The following is a 6,795-nucleotide window of genomic DNA, read 5'->3' as shown; positions in this document are numbered from 1 at the left end:
CTCTATGGTACCCCAACACATGACCTCATACTATTCAGCAGTGCTTTAAATAAGCACTAAGGCGTGTGAGTATCATAAATACGGTCACAAGTAAATGGCAATGTTCGTCCCGACGCGATAGAGTATCCCACCTTGCTCCTCTCCTCTCCATTATACTGCACTGCCTCGCATGCCTTGCTGCTTTTATAATAGCTGTGTTATCCCGGAAGGTCGACCCCGGGGGTTGGTGGTAGAGGGGATGTACGTGCCGCGACGTTGTCTCCCTCTGCTGGGAGTACAACATCGCTAAATAAACTATGATGCCGGATAGGTTTCATTTGTTGTTCCTAAATGTCCTCTACTTTTACCTTCTCTCTGTCTGTCTGCCTGCCTGCCTGCCTGCCTGCCTGTCTGTCTGTCTGTCTGTCTGTCTGTCTGTCTGTCTGTCTGTCTGTCTGTCTGTCTGTCTGTCTGTCTGTCTGTCTGTCTGCCTGCCTGCCTGTCTGTCTGTCTGTCTGTCTGTCTGCCTGCCTGCCTGCCTGCCTGCCTGCCTGTCTGTCTGTCTGCCTGTCTGCCTGCCTGCCTGCCTGTCTGCGTGCCTGCCTTCCTCTGTCCGTCCGGCCGTCCGTCTGTCTGTGGTGTAATGCTTCATTTCACCAGTAAAAATATGCCCCCCCCCTCCAAACCATTCCTCTGTAATAGCAAGAGTACAACTGTGTCATCATCCCCAAGAGACATGGTCTGAAAGGTGATAGCCCTATGTATCAAACATCCAATCAGAGATTAGGATTTAGTGCACTTTATTTGGGGTTATAAGGATTCCCTGGGCCCGGTTTTTAAATACGTTATCTATCTGGATTTCGGATAGGATTAAGTGTATAGAAATAGAATGAATAGAACGGACAAATCACTGACTTGAACGGGAACTCCAGTTCTATTCATTATATTTCTATGCATTTAATACTCTCCGAAATCCAGATAGATACATTTTGAAAAACGGTGTCCTGGAGATCAGAGGAACGTGTTCTATTCTCTGTATTTGTCTTTGTATTTTGGTGGAGAGTGTTTATGGTTTTTAAACACTGTTTCCCCTCTCTCTCCTGGGATGATCTGTTTCATACATCTCTATGCCCGTCTCCAAGTTGACATTGGTTTCATGTTTTCAATCCCATTGGCCGAGCCAGTGACCACATGTTCAGTTTCCCAGTCTGGCTCTCTGCTGCTCCCTGCTGTCCGAATGCTGAACTACATGTCTGTGTTTTTCTTTGGTGAATCATTTCCCATACATTCCCATTAATGGACAGGACAACCTTATTTTACCAGCTAAATTTACTGAGAACATATTCTCATTTGCAGGTATCGTATAGCTGTGCCTGCAAGCGTTCTGAATATAAGAGAGAGAGAGACTTGGGGCTATTTTTGCACAATTAATGAAGCTGAGTGTCAGTGTTCTGTCTATTGCTCTGTGTCCCAACAGAAGAAGGATGATTATATTTCTATGGTTGCCCCCTGCTGCTGTGATGTCATGAGACACACCCAGAAATGTCTGTTGTGAGGAGATAATGACAACTCACAGGCTCCGCCCTTTTACTGGACATCACCACTTCCTACTAGACCTCCACCACTACTGGTCTGAACACTGGTCTGACGACTGGTCTGACTACTGTACCTCCTCCTGGTCTGACTACTCTACCTCCTCCTGGTCTGACTACTGTACCTCCTCCTGGTCTGACTACTCTACCTCCTCCTGGTCTGACTACTGTACCTCCTCCTGGTCTGACTACTCTTCCTCCTCCTGGTCTGACTACTGTACCTCCTCCTGGTCTGACTACTCTTCCTCCTCCTGGTCTGACTACTGTACCTCCTCCTGGTCTGACTACTCTACCTCCTACTGGTCTGACTACTGTACCTCCTCCTGGTCTGACTACTCTTCCTCCTCCTGGTCTGACTACTCTACCTCCTCCTGGTCTGACTACTCTTCCTCCTCCTGGTCTGACTACTGTACCTCCTCCTGGTCTGACTACTCTACCTCATCCTGGTCTGACTACTCTACCTCCTCCTGGTCTGACAACTGGTCTGACAGTTCATTATCATCTCAGAATGACTAGTTGACTAGTCTGCCCCAATTTGTCTGTTGACTAGTCTGCCACAATATGTCTGTTGACTAGTCTGCCACAATATGTCTGTTGACTAGTCAGCACCAATATGTCTGTTGACTAGTCAGCACCAATATGTCTGTTGACTAGTCTACCCCAATATGTCTGTTGACTAGTCAGCACCAATATGTCTGTTGACTAGTCAGCACCAATATGTCTGTTGACTAGTCAGCACCAATATGTCTGTTGACTAGTCTACCCCAATATGTCTGTTGATTAGTCTGCCCCAATATGTCTATTGACTAGTCAGCCCCAATATGTATGTTGACTAGTCTGCCCCAATATGTCTGTTGACTAGTCTACCCCAATATGTCTGTTGACTAGTCTGCCCCAATATGTCTGTTGACTAGTCTGCCCCAATATGTCTGTTGACTAGTCTGTATCAATATGTCTGTTGACTAGTCTGTACCAATATGTCTGTTGACTAGTCTACCCCAATATGTCTGTTGACTAGTCAGCACCAATATGTCTGTTGACTAGTCTGCCCCAATATGTCTGTCGACTAGTCTGTATCAATATGTCTGTTGACTAGTCTGTATCAATATGTCTGTTGACTAGTCTGTACCAATATGTCTGTTGACTAGTCTGCCCCAATATGTCTGTTGACTAGTCTGCCCCAATATGTCTGTTGACTAGTCAGCACCAATATGTCTGTTGACTAGTCAGCACCAACATGTCTGTTGACTAGTCAGCACCAATATGTCTGTTGACTAGTCAGCACCAATATGTCTGTTGACTAGTCAGCACCAATATGTCTGTTGACTAGTCAGCCCCAATATGTCTGTTGACTAGTCTGCCCCAATATGTCTGTTGACTAGTCTGCCCCAATATGTCTGTTGACTAGTCAGCACCAATATGTCTGTTGACTAGTCTTCCCCAATATGTCTGTTGACTAGTCTGCCCCAATATGTCTGTTGACTAGTCTGCCCCAATATGTATGTTGACTAGTCTGCCCCAATATGTCTGTTGACTAGTCTGCCCCAATATGTCTGTTGACTAGTCTGCCCCAATATGTCTGTTGACTAGTCTGCCCCAATATGTCTGTTGACTAGTCTGCCCCAATATGTCTGTTGACTAGTCTGCCCCAATATGTCTGTTGACTAGTCTGCCCCAATATGTCTGTTGACTAGTCTGCCCCAATATGTCTGTTGACTAGTCTGCCCCAATATGTCTGTTGACTAGTCTGCCCCAATAAGTCTGTTGACTAGTCTGCCCCAATATGTCTGTTGACTAGTCAGCACCAATATGTATGTTGACTAGTCTACCCCAATATGTCTGTTGACTAGTCTGCCCCAATATGTCTGTTGACTAGTCTGCCCCAATATGTCTGTTGACTAGTCTGCCCCAATATGTCTGTTGACTAGTCAGCACCAATATGTCTGTTGACTAGTCTGCCCCAATATGTCTGTTGACTAGTCTGCACTCCAGATCTAACAAATTGCGTAGCTCAATGTGTAGATAATCTTTCACGTTAATTCAGACTAGCCAACATCCTGGTCCATTTGAAAACATATAACTTTACTAACAACAACAAAAACAACAACAACCTCATAATGTATACAACAACCTCATATTGTATACAACAACCTGATATTGTAAACAACAACCTCATATTGTAAACAACAACCTCATATTGTAAACAACAACCTCATATTGTATACAACAACCTCATATTGTATACAACAACCTCATATTGTAAACAACAACCTCATATTGTATACAACAACCTCATATTGTATACAACAACCTCATATTGTAAACAACAACCTCATATTGTATACAACAACCTCATATTGTATACAACAACCTCATAATGTATACAACAACCTCATATTGTATTCAACAACCTCATATTGTATACAACAACCTCATATTGTATACAACAACCTCATATTGTATACAACAACCTCATATTGTATACAACAACCTCATATTGTAAACAACAACCTCATAATGTATACAACAACCTTATATTGTATACAACAACCTCATATTCACTTGGTAAAATACCCTCTGTCAGTCTCCCTAAAGGCACTAAAGGCAACAATCAATCACCCTCACTGATAAGTTAAGTTCCAGTCTTGAAAGATGTCTCCTAAATTTATCCTTATGATATATTATCATATATCAATCATATTTATCATATATATCATCTTTTCTACTGAATTCCTATCACATTCCGCAGCTGTATGTACTACTATACTTACAGTTGTCCCAACTGTCAAAAGAACAAAGTATATTCATTGTGTGATCTAGATAACCTCTAGACGCATCATCTCTGAGGGGCTTCTTGATGTGCTGCTGTTCCACTCCAGCTCTGAACAAGAGACCAGAGACAGGAGAAGTAAAGGCAGATCAGAGGCAGTAGGGATGACCAGGGATGTTCTCTGTTTAGTGAGTCTGCCAGATCAGAGGCAGTAGGGATGACCAGTGATATTCTCTGTTTAGTGAGTCTGCCAGATCAGAGGCAGTAGGGATGACCAGGGATATTCTCTGTTTAGTGAGTCTGCCAGATCAGAGGCAGTAGGGATGACCAGGGATGTTCTCTGTTTAGTGAGTCCTCCAGATCAGAGGCAGTAGGGATGACCAGGGATATTCTCTGTTTAGTGAGTCTGCCAGATCAGAGGCAGTAGGGATGACCAGTGATATTCTCTGTTTAGTGAGTCTGCCAGATCAGAGGCAGTAGGGATGACCAGGGATATTCTCTGTTTAGTGAGTCTGCCAGATCAGAGGCAGTAGGGATGACCAGGGATGTTCTCTGTTTAGTGAGTCCTCCAGATCAGAGGCAGTAGGGATGACCAGGGATATTCTCTGTTTAGTGAGTCCGCCAGATCAGAGGCAGTAGGGATGACCAGGGATGTTCTCTGTTTAGTGAGTCTGCCAGATCAGAGGCAGTAGGGATGACCAGTGATATTCTCTGTTTAGTGAGTCTGCCAGATCAGAGGCAGTAGGGATGACCAGGGATATTCTCTGTTTAGTGAGTCTGCCAGATCAGAGGCAGTAGGGATGACCAGGGATGTTCTCTGTTTAGTGAGTCCTCCAGATCAGAGGCAGTAGGGATGACCAGGGATGTTCTCTGTTTAGTGAGTCTGCCAGATCAGAGGCAGTAGGGATGACCAGTGATATTCTCTGTTTAGTGAGTCTGCCAGATCAGAGGCAGTAGGGATGACCAGGGATATTCTCTGTTTAGTGAGTCTGCCAGATCAGAGGCAGTAGGGATGACCAGGGATGTTCTCTGTTTAGTGAGTCCTCCAGATCAGAGGCAGTAGGGATGACCAGGGATATTCTCTGTTTAGTGAGTCCGCCAGATCAGAGGCAGTAGGGATGACCAGGGATGTTCTCTGTTTAGTGAGTCTGCCAGATCAGAGGCAGTAGGGATGACTAGGGATGTTTTCTGTTTAGTGAGTCCGCCAGATCAGAGGCAGTAGGGATGACCAGGGATGTTCTCTGTTTAGTGAGTCCTCCAGATCAGAGGCAGTAGGGATGACCAGGGATGTTCTCTGTTTAGTGAGTCCTCCAGATCAGAGTCAGTAGGGATGACCAGGGATGTTCTCTGTTTAGTGAGTCCTCCAGATCAGAGGCAGTAGGGATGACCAGGGATATTCTCTGTTTAGTGAGTCTGCCAGATCAGAGGCAGTAGGGATGACCAGGGATATTCTCTTGATAAGTGTGTGAATTAGGCAATTTTCCTGACCTGCTATGTATTCATTGGAAAATGTATGGAGTAAGAAGTACATTATTTTATTTAGGAATGAAGTGAAGTAAAAGTTGTCAGAAATATAAATAGTAAAGTAAAGTACATACGTAAAAATAACTACTTAAGTAATACTTTAAAGTATTTTTACATCACTGTGAAAAACCGACACAAGCAACAGCAATGACTACGGTCTGACTTCAATGACTACGGTCTGACTTCAGTGACTACGGTCTGACTTCAATGACTGCGGTCTGATTTCAGTGACTACGGTCTGACTTCAGTGACTACGGTCTGATTTCAATGACTACGGTCTGATTTCAATGACTACAGTTTGACTTCAATGACTACGGTCTGATTTCAGTGACTACGGTCTGATTTCAATGACTGCGGTCTGACTTCAATGACTACGGTCTGACTTCAATGACTGCGGTCTGACTTCAGTGACTACGGTCTGACTTCAGTGACTACTGTCTGACTTCAATGACTACGGTCTGACTTCAATGACTACGGTCTGACTTCAATGACTACGGTCTGACTTCAATGACTACGGTCTGACTTCAGTGACTACGGTCTGACTTCAATGACTACGGTCTGACTTCAATGACTACGGTCTGACTTCAATGACTACGGTCTGATTTCGGTGACTACGGTCTGATTTCAATGACTGCGGTCTGACTTCAATGACTACGGTCTGATTTCAGTGACTACGGTCTGATTTCAATGACTGCGGTCTGACTTCAATGACTACAGTCTGACTTCGGTGACTACAGTCTGACTTCAATGACTACGGTCTGATTTCAATGATGGACTCTTTTGGCAAAGAGGATCTACGTCACTTCCTACATATGTCGGATCTTAATTCGACCCCTATTGCAACCATCGACGGCACGAGATAATCGGCAGCTGATGTTTCGTTAAACCATCAATACGTGCTAACACAGCTGATCTCATTTGCAACCATTG

Source organism: Oncorhynchus mykiss, chromosome 30 (genome assembly GCF_057628025.1).
Source record: "Oncorhynchus mykiss isolate SJ-2025 chromosome 30, ASM5762802v1, whole genome shotgun sequence".
Classification (NCBI taxonomy): Eukaryota; Metazoa; Chordata; class Actinopteri; order Salmoniformes; family Salmonidae; genus Oncorhynchus; species Oncorhynchus mykiss.
The sequence above is the reverse complement of the archived record's forward strand: the minus strand, read 5'-3'. Positions refer to the sequence as shown.